Genomic DNA, 15,995 nt, shown 5'->3' with positions numbered 1-15,995 from the left:
GACCCTCTAATACCCCAAGGGTGAGGGACTGCTTAGTGGACCATGAGACAGGGGGTACCCATGCTAGTGCAGGTACTTCCTTATATGGCCACTCAGGCAATATAGGCTTACCTGGACAAGGATAGCCTTATCTCCTTTCGTTTGGTGGGGGGTTATGTAGGAAGGTGGATACCTGACTATGGTTACCCCAGATTTTTTGCCTTGTGTTTAGCAGGTGTTGACTTAGTTGGCCTGGTTCCCCGCTAATCAGGGCCCCAGGCTATCTGCTCTCTCTGTAAAATGGATTGCATGTACCCTAGGTGCATAACTAGATTGGCTTGGGTCACCTTATCAGCACCTGTACAGAGGACTATAGGTGCCCAGGGCATAGGTGCATCCAAGGCCTACCAGGGGCTGCAGCATACCTTTTGCCACCCCTGGCTGGCTATCTAAAATTGACACAACTGGCTGATCACTCAGCTGGGGCAAGGTGGTGTAATCACCCCTTGCTTATATATAGTATGCCTATATCTAAGCCTATCTGGACACATATAAACCTATAAGCCACTCATATGGCAGGCCTTAACAATCCTGGAGGCAGAGTGCTTGGTTTTATGTGAAATGGTGCTCTAGCATGAGCTGAGCCTGTCTGCAGCTGTCGGGACCAATTCCCTTAGCTGTTCCGGGATAATGCCAAACCATATACTATTAAGTGCATTATAATCCTCGCGGTTATATGTTAACTTTGGTTTGGCTTTATCAAAACATGTCGTGTAAGGTGTCATACGATTTGGAATACTATCCCCTCGACAGTCCTGTCGACGGGGATAGGAGTCCACCCCTCTAGAGGGAGACAACATGCTACTTTTGCTAAAACGCGGTTGATTTTAAAAGGAGCCTCAGCACCACAAAATGGATGCTTCTGCCACAGACACGGGTCTGACCTCCTGCTGCTGACCGAAACTCAGCCAAGGATGCCTGGAGAAAGGGTTTCCTGTCACAGGGAGGCCTGGGGAGCACAAGGCTTCCCCTTGCATAATCCGGTCAAACCGGTTCTGGGGCACACCAGCCCCAGTCCCAGCGCGACCCTGGACAAAGGGAAAGGGGTGTATCCACCCCCTTCCTGGGTCCCACCCAATGTTCCCTCTAATTTTTTTCCTCTGTGTGCGGCAGTGTAGGGTCTCTGTGCGCTGCAGCCATGGCAATGTGCGCCAGGAACCAGACTGTGCGTGTGTGCAGCGCCAAATATCCCTCCAAACATTTGCTTAAAAATCTGGTGATGGTGCATTTCCACACATACAGTGTCACGTTAAACTATACTGTGTTGTGTGGTTAGGTTTGCCGTAATTTTTAGCTGACAAAATAGCAAATACAAGTTAAAAGCACATAAAAATTATTTTAAAGTTGTGTAAACTAATTACATCGGTGGTACTAGTAGTACGGCCCGCAGGCCGCCAGAGGCCTAGCAGGCCTTCATTGGCGGCGCACACACCTTGCCTTGTCGTTTCTAGGCAAATTGGAGATGCATGGGCTGTAAGAAGGTGTGAAAAAAACAACAAAGCCTCATTAACAAGTAAATGGAAGCCCTGTGAAGTACTCAAGTACAGCTGTGTGCGCGCCCAGGAAGCTGTCTCAGCCAGGGCTGCCACAAACGAATGGGTAAGTGGGGGTAGGCTGGGGCTTCAGCCCTTTGAGCCCAATGGGCATTGCACGCCTGGATGTAAGCACATTCAAAATTTGGACAGATAGGGACAGAGACAGACAGTTAGAGACAGAGAGGTAGAGAGAGAGAGGAAGGTAGAGGGAGGGAGGGAAGTGGAGGGAGGGAGGGAGGGAGAAAGGGGTAGAAGGTGGGAGAGGGAGGTAAGGGAGTGGGGTAGATAAAGAGGGAGATAGAGGTAGAGGGAGGTAGAGAGAGAGGGGGAGGGAGGGGCAGAGGGGGAGAGGGCGGAACAGAGAGGGAGAGGGAGGAACAGAGGTAGATGGAGAGGGAGGGACAGCGAGGTAGAGGGAGGTAGAGAGAGGGAGGTGCGGAGGGAGAGGGAGGTAGAGGGAGGTAGAGAGGGAGAGGGAGGGACAGAGAGGGAGAAGGAGGGACAGAGAGGTAGATGGAGAGGGAGGGACAGCGAGGTAGAGGGAGGTAGAGAGAGGGAGGTGCGGAGGGAGGTAGAGGGAGGTAGAGAGAGAGGGAAAGGGAGGGGCAGAGGGAGGGAGTGGGAGGGACAGAGAGGGAGACGGCGGAACAGAGAGGGAGGGACAGAGGTAGATGGAGAGGGAGGGACAGCGAGGTAGAGGGAGGTAGAGAGAGGGAGGTGCGGAGGGAGAGGGAGGTAGAGAGAGAGGGAGAGGGAGGGGCAGAGGGAGGGAGCGGGAGGGACAGAGAGGGAGAGGGCGGAACAGAAAGGGAGAGGGAGGGACAGAGGTAGATGGAGAGGGAGGGACAGCGAGGTAGGGGGAGGTAGAGAGAGGGAGGTGCGGAGGGAGAGGGAGGTAGAGGTAGGTAGAGAGGGAAAGGGAGGGACAGAGAGGGAGAGGGAGGGACAGAGAGGTAGATGGAGAGGGAGGGACAGCACGGTAGAGGGAGGGAAAGGGTGGGAGAGGGAGAGGGAGCTAGAGGAAGAGGGAGCTAGAGGGAGGGACAGAGAGGTAGGAGAAGGACGAAGGAGAGAGAGGTAGAGGAAAAGAAAGGGAGAGGGAGGGACAGAGAGGGAAAGGGAGAGGGAGGAACAGGGGTAGAGGGAGGTAGAGGGAGGGACAGAGCGGGAGAAATAGGTAGAGTCAGAGAGGGAGGTAGAGGAGGGAAAGGGAAAGGGAGCTAGAGGGAGAGGGAGGGACAGAGGTAGATGGAGGGTCAGAGAGGGAGAGGTAGGTTGAGGTAGGTAGAGACAGAGAGGGAGGTACAGGGAGAGGGAGGGAAAGGGAGAGGTAGGGAGAGGGAGCTAGAGGAAGAGGGAGGGACAGAGAGGTAGAGGGAGGGAAATGGAGAGTGAGGTAGAGGGAGAGACAGAGAGGTAGAGGGAGAGGGAGGGATAGAGCGGGAGAGGTAGGCAGAGACAGAGAGGGAGGTGGAGGGAAAGGGAGGGAAAGGGAGACGGAGGTCGAGGGAGGGACAGAGCGGGAAAGGGAGGGAGATAGAGGGAGGGAGAAGGGGGTAGAGGGAGGGAGAGGTAGAGTATTTGCTACTTCTGTGGACATTGTGGACAATGTGCAGCCTTTAATTTTAAACTTTTGTGCATTCTAGGAGAAAATTTTAATGTTTTCAGATAGGTTTTTGTCCTACCCTAACAAGGGTGTAAATGTTGATTTAGGTATTTCACTGGTAGTAAGGTCAACATGTCATGTCTTAATTTCTGAGGTCGGTTGTGGGGTAGAACATTAGCATCAAACAGCCCGAGCATTGTTCATAATAATATCAGTGTTGAGGCAATGCTATCGTTTTTAAGAGAACAATGAGACTGTTTTTATTAACCATATTTTGCTTAGTAGTATAGAGTATAGCCCTCATATGCTAGAGTCTGCATCAGGGCCATCGGATACTTTTTAGGTCAACACTATACTTCCTAGATTACATTCCACAGCACTATATACCACTTCATAACACACCATAACACTCAACTCCGCGCCGCTCCATAACAATGCACTCTACTCTATGTTAGAAGGCTTCACTCCACGCCACTTTGCACCAGTAATTTTTAGCCATACTGGATAGCAGCCACACTGCTGTAAAACATGGCTAAGACATATTGGCAAAGCTTTAGGCAGGATCTATTGGCTACGCCAGTGCTTGTTGTATATAGTTAAGCATACATTATAGGATCTCCTTCATATTTTGTCACTTTTGATGTCAATACCAGCTGGGTAACAGGAGTTTTAAATTCATCACTGCACAAATGGACCATCTCAGTCTCCTTGCCCACTCCGTCTTGTTTATTGCTCTCTATCAAGGGTAGACCTTTATTAGAAGGAGAGTTGACTGATCTTTTTCCGCACAGTAACTACAAGTTAAAGGCATTCAATGCTCTATTCTTTCAATCTCCATTCTTTTTCGTTAGTATACTGCTGATTTTCTTCGTGTTGTCTGGTACGTTGTTTTCAGATTCCTGGGTATGTTGTGGTAAATAAATAATTTCTGAATGGCCTTCAAGACGATGTGGTTCATTAAAAAAACGATGTCCATTAAACGTTTAATTAAAAGGTTTTGCTTTCAACTTAAGTTCAGTTCAAGATCTAAAGAAATCTGGCCTTGGTTTAGGTTTCATCCGCTTCCCAAGTCGAATTGAAAAGTGTCTCATCACTTCACCTTTGCAGTGTTTCATTGTCATCTTGTGTCAACAGAAGCAGTATAGGTCCAGACGATTTTGACATTGCCAGTTTATAGTTTTTTCGAGAAAGTCAGAATTGTTTTTTGAACAGATACTAACCTATGGCTCCTCTTCCTAATACTCATCAGAATGGGAAAATTGTTCCATTGCGTTAATTACTGCAATTGACATGTAAACCTTTCTTGTCACTACTGAAAACCAAAATCTTTGGACTGCAGTCTTCATATATTGTGCCACTTTTAACTATCTGCACTACAGTTTGGTTTAAACAGAGTGCAGTTGTAACAAATAATATTGTCATGATCATGAGGGAGGCACTGATTGCTGACATCATGCAAGCCTAACTTAGGTAACATCATTTACACAGTAGGCAGACAGAAAATGAAACATCCTGAAAAGACAGACACTAAACATAACCCTGTTTTCTCGCAGCACATTGGAAAAAATCGTCTTCATGTCAGTTTTCAGTGTTTTTTAGATCCTCTGCACTTTGTTGCTCATGTTCTATTTTCTTCTTTCAAGGGTAGCTATAAACTCTTTCTGGGACTGACAGAGGAAAATTATTTCTGTTTGTGATTTGGATAGTGCTTCTGAATAGTATGGTGGGAAATATAAACTGAAGCTAATGGGCACTAAGTAGGGAACCCTGGCCTTATGGGCAACCTTTTTATTAAATATACAGACTGCACCTATGAATGCTTTTTCCTCACCAACCCACCAGCTGGTGGAACGATGCATAGCATGGGAATCCTGAGTAGAATCACACTGCAAAGTATTCACAGCCTCAGCCACCAAGCACCCTTTTTGTTAGTCCAAGAATCTTTCCATCAACAGCATAAAGTTAATGTCAGCAATTTTATTTTCCATGTCATGCTTCATCTCATCTTCATCACTCAATGATGCTACAGTCCTGCTCTTCCCACCGACTAACCATGCCCCCAAATCCGTTTTGTTCATCTTTTTTTTCCCTGTTCATCAAATTACTCCAGTACACCATGTACTCGTTAATCATACCTTTTTTTTTTATTACTGGCTTATATAATTTACTTCACTCCCTAGTCTGACAGTTACTCTAGGCTTACCCTGATCCAGACTTTATAATTTTTTGACTTAAAGCCAATTGCTGTTGACTGACAGTTGCCCTTAAACTGAACAGGAACAGGGTTATGATTAAAATATTAGTGCAGCAATATCTACTGGGGAGGGGGGGGATACTCAAACTGCTCCTTCTGTGGACAATGTGCAGCCTTTAATTTTAAACTTGTGTGTGTTCTAGGAGCGAAGTTGAATGTTTTCAGATAAGAGACGATGACTTGTCTTGCAGCATTTTAAATACACGTCCTTCCAAAGCTATTGCAGCGTTTTTAAATAAAGGTGCTTGCACTTGCCTCTCCCCCTTCTTTCTTTCCTCTATGTTCGTCGCTCCTTTCTCTCTTTCTCCTTTCATTCCACTTGATCACCCATCACCGACCTCACCTCGCTTCTTGCAATCTTAATCTCTGTCACATATTCCTGAATGAAGAGGCTCAGAGATCAGGGCAGGGCAGAGGCCCGGCTGGGGCCGCTCGTGCACACTGCACTACTTAATGTAATGAGAGAGAGGCTCGGCTGTGTGTGTCAGGAAAAGGCAGGCTGAATGTGATTGGTTGCGGATTTCGATTATGCAGATTTTTAAAGCAGTGAGTTACCCAGGATCTACTGAGAATGCTTTATTTCAAAGAATGCATCTGCCTGTACATCTTTAGATAGTTATTTTGTGGTGTTAGACATCCCTATATTTTTGTTAGAGTTAGCGATGTTGAAACATTTCTTACTGTATGTAAGAACGGTTTTTACTTTTCTGTCCGTGTGAGCTGCAGTCGTCTGTTTTATCACCAAACTATCAGTAATTGTTTCCATAGTGCCAAAGTAAGGAAATGAGTTTCTATAGTTTGTGGCATTCGCAAACTGCGAGGAAGAGTTTTACTTCCGAGTGTGATCTAATGCCGCGTGTTTGACACTCTGCATTCCATTACTGACAGTGCCCAGCTGCTGATGTGCATTGCAAATAGCATTACTACTAGTACGTATCCCTCAGCTGTGCACTGTAAGAACTGTCAGTCTCCCGCAAAGAAATGACAGTTTGTCGCGCCGCTCGCATTTTTAAAGCAGCGGTGGCAAGAACAGTGATGCAGGGAGTGCGCGGTAAATACAGTTCACTGCGCGCTTAGGGTGAGCTCTCTGCGCGCGCGCTCACCCGCGCAGCTTATTGGGAACAGTGGTCCCACCCATAGGAGGGGACCTAGCAGGTAATCCAGCCCCCTAGATTGGTATAAGAATGGGAGCAGTGCCAAAGCACTCAGATTATCCTGATGCTGGACCCTTCGACATCCTACTCGACGTAGAAGACTGAAGAATCTCCCTTGCGGTCAAGGAGTGACCACCCTGTGCAAACAGGCACCATCCAGCACCTCGACGTGTGCTTTGTTGCAGTTCCCGCCGGAGCTCGAGCGACAGAGATCAACAAGATCAAGCTTGCCTGCCTTCTACCAGCCCGATCCACAGTCCCTGCAGAGCTGAGACCCGTGGAGGCGACCGGAAGCGTGGGGCCCGCCATCTTGAAAAGACCACGAGACGCTGACCGTGCAGCCCACGAGTGACCCTCGAAGCTGTACATCGGGGTTTGAGAAGCCCCAGCCTTGAGCCACTTTTGCACCAAAACTCATCTCTCTACACTCACCGAGTGCTGCGTGGGGCCCTTCTGCTTCTTTTGGCTCAACGCGTTGGCCCGGTCACTTGCCCGCTGGCTTGTGGCCCCTGTGCCAACGAAACCTGAAATCCGACTTGTGATTCTAATTGCTCCAGACTTGCACCCGCTCCTCTGAAAAGGAGCACCCACTCTGACCCTCCTGGTCCGAGTGAGAAGCAATCTTCCAGTCTTGCGTGGATTGCTCTTGCCAAGTGTTATTTGCTCCAATCCTGAAGCCGACAGCGCCGAAGCCGAGAACCTTTGTGGGACAGCTCGTGACCAGTTCCTGGACATCGCAGATGCCCTAGAGCCCACGTGGCAGCGGAGAGAAGCTCCTTGACAACCACCTGATTGCGCCCGTCATGGCCTGGTTCCGTCCTGGTTCCACCCTGGTCACTGCTGAGTGACCCAGACTCTGTCCCCTCTGCTTTCAGGTACTCTACAACTCGGATCCACCCTTGGATCACACCGGACACTTCTCCTTCACAGCGCCTGCAGCCTCTTCAGCTTCAAGCACCATCAACCTGCGTGACAAAACCCGACACTACTTCGACCCTATCCACCCGCTTCCTGTGGGTGAGGTAACTCAGCAACGCCGGTGTTCCCACACTGGTACAAACCTCTAGTGTCTGTGTCTAAAGTTTTATCCTCCTAGGTTGAACGGAAGTATCCTTAAACTATAACTTTGTAACTTTTATGCACCATTGACTTTAACTTGGTGCATGCCTGCGCTTTAAGCGCTGCACCCGAATCCCGCGGGCTTTTCCCGACTTCAGAATTGCTTGTCCCGACTGCTCCCAGCGATTCCCTAGGCCTTAGGCCTAACCACTGTTCAATTGGTATCTCTTATACCACTTTCTTAATATATGGTTTGAGTGGCCACCCGCCCTCATCCAAAATTGTGCAACTTTCATATGTTATACTGTGCTTTTGTTTAAACGCTTGTGGCCCTTTACTCATAAAGAGTACTGGGGTTTATTCTAGTAATAAATACATATATTTTTATAATATATACTTGTGTGGTGTCCTTTCATTTGATATTACAGGATTGTGATTGGTTAAACAGCTCGCTTAACACGACCTCTTGAGTTCAGCCTTTAAGGCTGCTTAGTCCATGCTACCATTAGGATAGCTTGTCTATAAGGTCGACTTACAGCCAGACACCATAAGGGATTGTTTGAGCTGATACAAGGTGGTTCCAGAATTGGAAACATCATATATCAGGCCAACTTCTCACATTGGTGTGCAGCGGTGCAGATTTGAGCTTGCTGTTGTTTTACCATTGCAATCTTTTTATCAAATTGAAAGATCACATCAAGTACCTTAGGTACATATAAACAAAAGCTTAGCATATTTAAGTTCTACTGAACTTAGTAGTTGTAGATCAAAGGGCTTAGCACACCCTGCCTACAACTCACTAGCAAGGTACAATAGGAAAAGACTTAGTGTAGGTAAGTGCACCACTTGCACCTCACTAGCAGTCATGTCTGGCACAGGAGGAGCTTCAGGCTCTGCCCCTGTGACAGTTGACCTTACCAAGGCAACTTCCAGTTATGACAAACTTAGCCATAAAGACTTAAGTGCCTTATGCATTGCAAGAGGGCTAAAAAGGGGTCACAAACCCACCATTCCTTCCCTGATAGCCATCCTGGAAAAGGATGACTTAGATAAGGCGAGTGCAGTTCCCTTAGATGCAGGAGATGGAGTGAACACCCCTGAGACTGAGCCCACCACAGAGGTGGATGAGGAGGAAGAAGAAGGCTCAGAAGTAGATGAGTCTGTTCAGAATCAGAGGGGTAACCAGGTTGTAGTTGCCAGGCTTAACCAGGCAAACTTAGACCTACATGGGAATGAAGAGGGCCAGCACCTCCCCAGATCCTATAACATAGTACCTTCAGGCAATAGAAGGATGAGATCTCCCTCAGGGGACTCTCATATTTCTAGTGTCTCCAGGGAATCTCAAAGGGGAATGGCTCCCCCCCAGAGAAAAGAGCATAGGGCCAGGATGAGGGCTGTCCAACTTCAGATAGAGTGGGAAGAGATAGCCTTGGCTCAAGCTAAACTTGCTTTAGCAAGAGAACAAACGTTGTGTGGCTTAGATGCCACTGGTGGCAGCAATATTCATAGAGAGAAAGACAGGGCCTATGATAATAGAAACCTGACAAATATTGTGCCCCCCTACAAGGAAGGGGATGACATCCGCAAGTGGATAACTGCTCTTGAGAGAGCCTGCATGGTACAGCATGTTCCTGAAGAACAGTGGGCAGCAATCTTATGGTACTCCTTTTCAGAGAAAGGAAGGGATAAGCTCCTCACTGTCAGACATGAGGATGCTAAAAATTACAATGTCCTGAAGAGTGCTCTAATAGATGGGTTTGGCTTAACCACTGAACAATACAGGTTAAGGTTCAGAGATACCCAGAAGACACAGACTCAGGACTGGACTGATTTTGTAGATTGTGCTACTAAGGCTCTGGAGGGTTGGCTACATGGCAGCAAAGTACATGACTTTACAGGATTGTATAATTTGATTATGAGGGAGCAGATCCTAAGTAATTGTCAGAACCAGCTCTTACACCAGCACCTGGTGGACTCATATTTGACCTCTCCCCAAGAATTGGGAAAGAGGGCATATAAATGGGTCAGAACCAAGATTAGGCCTAAGAATCAGGGCAATGACCAGAAGAAGGAGTCTACCAAGCCTCAAGATAAGGATGGGGATAAAAGTAAAGAAAAGACGTCCCCAGGGCCCCAAAACTCCAAGAATGGGGGTGGGTCCCAAGACACTTCATCTACCCAGAAAAAGCCATACTGTCATGTCTGTAAACAGACTGGCCATTGGAAATCAGACAGCTGTTGTCCAAAGAATGGCAATAAAGAAAATATACCTCCAAAGCCAGCTCCAACACCTCCTGTTACTGTCAGCAGTAATCCCCCAGGAAGTGGGAGCACACCCAGGAATCTGGGTGGGTTTACTTTTGGAGCACAGGCGGACCCTGGCCTATCCAGGTCCCCATCCCCAAATGATCTTGTTTATGAGACCGGCATGGGGGTTGCCAATTTCTCTGATTGTCCAAATACCTTGAGAAAATGTAGACAAGAACCCCTCATCAATGGTTTGAAAGTTGAGGCCTTTAGAGACACAGTGGCTAGCATCACCATGGTGGCTGACTGTATAGTCCCCTCTAAGCAACTTTTACCTGGTGCCACATACCAGGTAACAAACATTGATGGAATACAAACCAATCATCCCATGGCAGTAGTAAGTCTCAGCTGGGGAGGTGTCACTGGCCCAAAGAGAGTGGCAGTGTCACCAAACTTGCCTGTAGACTGTCTACTTGGTAATGATTTGGAAATCTCAGCCTGAGCTGAGGTTGAACAGAAAATCCATTCTAGAATGATAAATGCCAATGGAAAGGTTAGTGGGGCTGTAATGGCTACAGCCCCAATTCAAGATGTCCTTCCTGAAAAGGTTGGTAGGGCTGTGCAAGACTCAGTCCCATCTTTAGCTAACTCCCTTCCTGAACAGAATAGCAAAGCTGTTATGATAACAGCACATACCCAAACTGAGTCTCCTCCTGAAAAGGTTGGTGGGGCTGTGATGGCCACAGCCCAAACTCAAACTGATACCTGTGTTGTGAAGCCTGAAATGATGGATCACTCCACACAAACAGAGAGCATGGAGGAGGAAGAGAAATCTCCCCTCACCAGACATTAGGAAAGGATCAGCCACCTCAGGGAACTGATCTTACCCCTTATGAAGGAGCTGTCCCAGAAGTTGTTAGGCCTGGCCTGACAGAGCCTCTGATGGCAGTGGACTCTTCTGAGATGGGACCCAGTCTGGAGCAGGTAACCTGTCCCTCTCTACCTTGCCTTAGTCAGCCCAGGGCTGCAGAGGACAAGAAGGACAGTGAGACCCAGAGGGCCCCCTGTCAAATAAAGTACCCCCATCAACACATTAGGGGCACCGAAACTAGTAGCCCTAGTAAGGTGAAAACTTTAAAAACTCCTGAGGGAGCTCCCTTAAAAACAGTTACGGACCTCCCACAGATGGATTCTGTTGGGCACAGCCAAACCTGGGACCCAAAGGGCCCAAACCTGAACTGTCCCTCCAGCAAGCCAAACAGAGGGACCCAGCCTCCAGCTTTAGGCAGCCAGAGGTTGACCCTGAGAGCACAGTGCAACTCAGTTGAAGAAAGAAAGGCACACATGGTGGAAGATAATTGGAGGAAGCTGAGCCCTAAATTAGTGGAGCCTCACTTCAATACTCCATATCCAAACCAGCCTTTAACTTTGCATAAACACACCCAAGGTAGTGATTCCCCATGGTGGAGACCCTCTAATACCCCAAGGGTGAGGGACTGCTTAGTGGACCATGAGACAGGGGGTACCCATGCTAGTGCAGGTACTTCCTTATATGGCCACTCAGGCAATATAGGCTTACCTGGACAAGGATAGCCTTATCTCCTTTCGTTTGGTGGGGGGTTATGTAGGAAGGTGGATACCTGACTATGGTTACCCCAGATTTTTTGCCTTGTGTTTAGCAGGTGTTGACTTAGTTGGCCTGGTTCCCCGCTAATCAGGGCCCCAGGCTATCTGCTCTCTCTGTAAAATGGATTGCATGTACCCTAGGTGCATAACTAGATTGGCTTGGGTCACCTTATCAGCACCTGTACAGAGGACTATAGGTGCCCAGGGCATAGGTGCATCCAAGGCCTACCAGGGGCTGCAGCATACCTTTTGCCACCCCTGGCTGGCTATCTAAAATTGACACAACTGGCTGATCACTCAGCTGGGGCAAGGTGGTGTAATCACCCCTTGCTTATATATAGTATGCCTATATCTAAGCCTATCTGGACACATATAAACCTATAAGCCACTCATATGGCAGGCCTTAACAATCCTGGAGGCAGAGTGCTTGGTTTTATGTGAAATGGTGCTCTAGCATGAGCTGAGCCTGTCTGCAGCTGTCGGGACCAATTCCCTTAGCTGTTCCGGGATAATGCCAAACCATATACTATTAAGTGCATTATAATCCTCGCGGTTATATGTTAACTTTGGTTTGGCTTTATCAAAACATGTCGTGTAAGGTGTCATACGATTTGGAATACTATCCCCTCGACAGTCCTGTCGACGGGGATAGGAGTCCACCCCTCTAGAGGGAGACAACATGCTACTTTTGCTAAAACGCGGTTGATTTTAAAAGGAGCCTCAGCACCACAAAATGGATGCTTCTGCCACAGACACGGGTCTGACCTCCTGCTGCTGACCGAAACTCAGCCAAGGATGCCTGGAGAAAGGGTTTCCTGTCACAGGGAGGCCTGGGGAGCACAAGGCTTCCCCTTGCATAATCCGGTCAAACCGGTTCTGGGGCACACCAGCCCCAGTCCCAGCGCGACCCTGGACAAAGGGAAAGGGGTGTATCCACCCCCTTCCTGGGTCCCACCCAATGTTCCCTCTAATTTTTTTCCTCTGTGTGCGGCAGTGTAGGGTCTCTGTGCGCTGCAGCCATGGCAATGTGCGCCAGGAACCAGACTGTGCGTGTGTGCAGCGCCAAATATCCCTCCAAACATTTGCTTAAAAATCTGGTGATGGTGCATTTCCACACATACAGTGTCACGTTAAACTATACTGTGTTGTGTGGTTAGGTTTGCCGTAATTTTTAGCTGACAAAATAGCAAATACAAGTTAAAAGCACATAAAAATTATTTTAAAGTTGTGTAAACTAATTACATCGGTGGTACTAGTAGTACGGCCCGCAGGCCGCCAGAGGCCTAGCAGGCCTTCATTGGCGGCGCACACACCTTGCCTTGTCGTTTCTAGGCAAATTGGAGATGCATGGGCTGTAAGAAGGTGTGAAAAAAACAACAAAGCCTCATTAACAAGTAAATGGAAGCCCTGTGAAGTACTCAAGTACAGCTGTGTGCGCGCCCAGGAAGCTGTCTCAGCCAGGGCTGCCACAAACGAATGGGTAAGTGGGGGTAGGCTGGGGCTTCAGCCCTTTGAGCCCAATGGGCATTGCACGCCTGGATGTAAGCACATTCAAAATTTGGACAGATAGGGACAGAGACAGACAGTTAGAGACAGAGAGGTAGAGAGAGAGAGGAAGGTAGAGGGAGGGAGGGAAGTGGAGGGAGGGAGGGAGGGAGAAAGGGGTAGAAGGTGGGAGAGGGAGGTAAGGGAGTGGGGTAGATAAAGAGGGAGATAGAGGTAGAGGGAGGTAGAGAGAGAGGGGGAGGGAGGGGCAGAGGGGGAGAGGGCGGAACAGAGAGGGAGAGGGAGGAACAGAGGTAGATGGAGAGGGAGGGACAGCGAGGTAGAGGGAGGTAGAGAGAGGGAGGTGCGGAGGGAGAGGGAGGTAGAGGGAGGTAGAGAGGGAGAGGGAGGGACAGAGAGGGAGAGGGAGGGACAGAGAGGTAGATGGAGAGGGAGGGACAGCGAGGTAGAGGGAGGTAGAGAGAGGGAGGTGCGGAGGGAGGTAGAGGGAGGTAGAGAGAGAGGGAAAGGGAGGGGCAGAGGGAGGGAGTGGGAGGGACAGAGAGGGAGACGGCGGAACAGAGAGGGAGGGACAGAGGTAGATGGAGAGGGAGGGACAGCGAGGTAGAGGGAGGTAGAGAGAGGGAGGTGCGGAGGGAGAGGGAGGTAGAGAGAGAGGGAGAGGGAGGGCAGAGGGAGGGAGCGGGGAGGGACAGAGAGGGAGAGGGCGGAACAGAAAGGGAGAGGGAGGGACAGAGGTAGATGGAGAGGGAGGGACAGCGAGGTAGGGGGAGGTAGAGAGAGGGAGGTGCGGAGGGAGAGGGAGGTAGAGGTAGGTACAGAGGGAAAGGGAGGGACAGAGAGGGAGAGGGAGGGACAGAGAGGTAGATGGAGAGGGAGGGACAGCAAGGTAGAGGGAGGGAAAGGGTGGGAGAGGGAGAGGGAGCTAGAGGAAGAGGGAGCTAGAGAGAGGGACAGAGAGGTAGGAGAAGGACGAAGGAGAGAGAGGTAGAGGAAAAGAAAGGGAGAGGGAGGGACAGAGAGGGAAAGGGAGAGGGAGGAACAGGGGTAGAGGGAGGTAGAGGGAGGGACAGAGCGGGAGAAATAGGTAGAGTCAGAGAGGGAGGTAGAGGAGGGAAAGGGAAAGGGAGCTAGAGGGAGAGGGAGGGACAGAGGTAGATGGAGGGTCAGAGAGGGAGAGGTAGGTTGAGGTAGGTAGAGACAGAGAGGGAGGTACAGGGAGAGGGAGGGAAAGGGAGAGGTAGGGAGAGGGAGCTAGAGGAAGAGGGAGGGACAGAGAGGTAGAGGGAGGGAAATGGAGAGTGAGGTAGAGGGAGAGACAGAGAGGTAGAGGGAGAGGGAGGGATACAGCGGGAGAGGTAGGCAGAGACAGAGAGGGAGGTGGAGGGAAAGGGAGGGAAAGGGAGACGGAGGTTGAGGGAGGGACAGAGCGGGAAAGGGAGGGAGATAGAGGGAGGGAGAAGGGGGTAGAGGGAGGGAGAGGTAGAGTATTTGCTACTTCTGTGGACATTGTGGACAATGTACAGCCTTTAATTTTAAACTTTTGTGCATTCTAGGAGAAAATTTTAATGTTTTCAGATAGGTTTTTGTCCTACCCTAACAAGGGTGTAAATGTTGATTTAGGTATTTCACTGGTAGTAAGGTCAACATGTCATGTCTTAATTTCTGAGGTCGGTTGTGGGGTAGAACATTAGCATCAAACAGCCCGAGCATTGTTCATAATAATATCAGTGTTGAGGCAATGCTATCGTTTTTAAGAGAACAATGAGACTGTTTTTATTAACCATATTTTGCTTAGTAGTATAGAGTATAGCCCTCATATGCTAGAGTCTGCATCAGGGCCATCGGATACTTTTTAGGTCAACACTATACTTCCTAGATTACATTCCACAGCACTATATACCACTTCATAACACACCATAACACTCAACTCCGCGCCGCTCCATAACAATGCACTCTACTCTATGTTAGAAGGCTTCACTCCACGCCACTTTGCACCAGTAATTTTTAGCCATACTGGATAGCAGCCACACTGCTGTAAAACATGGCTAAGACATATTGGCAAAGCTTTAGGCAAGATCTATTGGCTACGCCAGTGCTTGTTGTATATAGTTAAGCATACATTATAGGATCTCCTTCATATTTTGTCACTTTTGATGTCAATACCAGCTGGGTAACAGGAGTTTTAAATTCATCACTGCACAAATGGACCATCTCAGTCTCCTTGCCCACTCCGTCTTGTTTATTGCTCTCTATCAAGGGTAGACCTTTATTAGAAGGAGAGTTGACTGATCTTTTTCCGCACAGTAACTACAAGTTAAAGGCATTCAATGCTCTTTTCTTTCAATCTCCATTCTTTTTCGTTAGTATACTGCTGATTTTCTTCGTGTTGTCTGGTACGTTGTTTTCAGATTCCTGGGTATGTTGTGGTAAATAAATAATTTCTGAATGGCCTTCAAGACGATGTGGTTCATTAAAAAAACGATGTCCATTAAACGTTTAATTAAAAGGTTTTGCTTTCAACTTAAGTTCAGTTCAAGATCTAAAGAAATCTGGCCTTGGCTTAGGTTTCATCCGCTTCCCAAGTCGAATTGAAAAGTGTCTCATCACTTCACCTTTGCAGTGTTTCATTGTCATCTTGTGTCAACAGAAGCAGTATAGGTCCAGACGATTTTGACATTGCCAGTTTATAGTTTTTTCGAGAAAGTCAGAATTGTTTTTTGAACAGATACTAACCTATGGCTCCTCTTCCTAATACTCATCAGAATGGGAAAATTGTTCCATTGCGTTAATTACTGCAATTGACATGTAAACCTTTCTTGTCACTACTGAAAACCAAAATCTTTGGACTGCAGTCTTCATATATTGTGCCACTTTTAACTATCTGCACTACAGTTTGGTTTAAACAGAGTGCAGTTGTAACAAATAATATTGTCATGATCATGAGGGAGGCACTGATTGCTGACATC

General features: G+C 48.3%; 1 protein-coding gene and 1 pseudogene across 2 annotated transcripts in view; both read left to right on the top strand.

Moving 5' to 3' along the window:
• The window catches only part of NOS3 (nitric oxide synthase 3), a 1,079,476-nt gene that overhangs the window by 84,757 nt on the left and 978,724 nt on the right, over positions 1-15,995 (top strand). The gene's annotated exons all lie outside the window — the stretch shown is intronic.
• On the top strand, positions 8,513-10,775 carry LOC147685036 (uncharacterized; annotated as a pseudogene).

The sequence above is a fragment of the Lissotriton vulgaris genome, chromosome 10, assembly GCF_964263255.1.
Source record: "Lissotriton vulgaris chromosome 10, aLisVul1.2, whole genome shotgun sequence".
In the NCBI taxonomy this organism is placed as follows: Eukaryota; Metazoa; Chordata; class Amphibia; order Caudata; family Salamandridae; genus Lissotriton; species Lissotriton vulgaris.
Note: the sequence above shows the minus strand (reverse complement) of the source record. Positions and strands in the feature narration are given on the sequence as shown.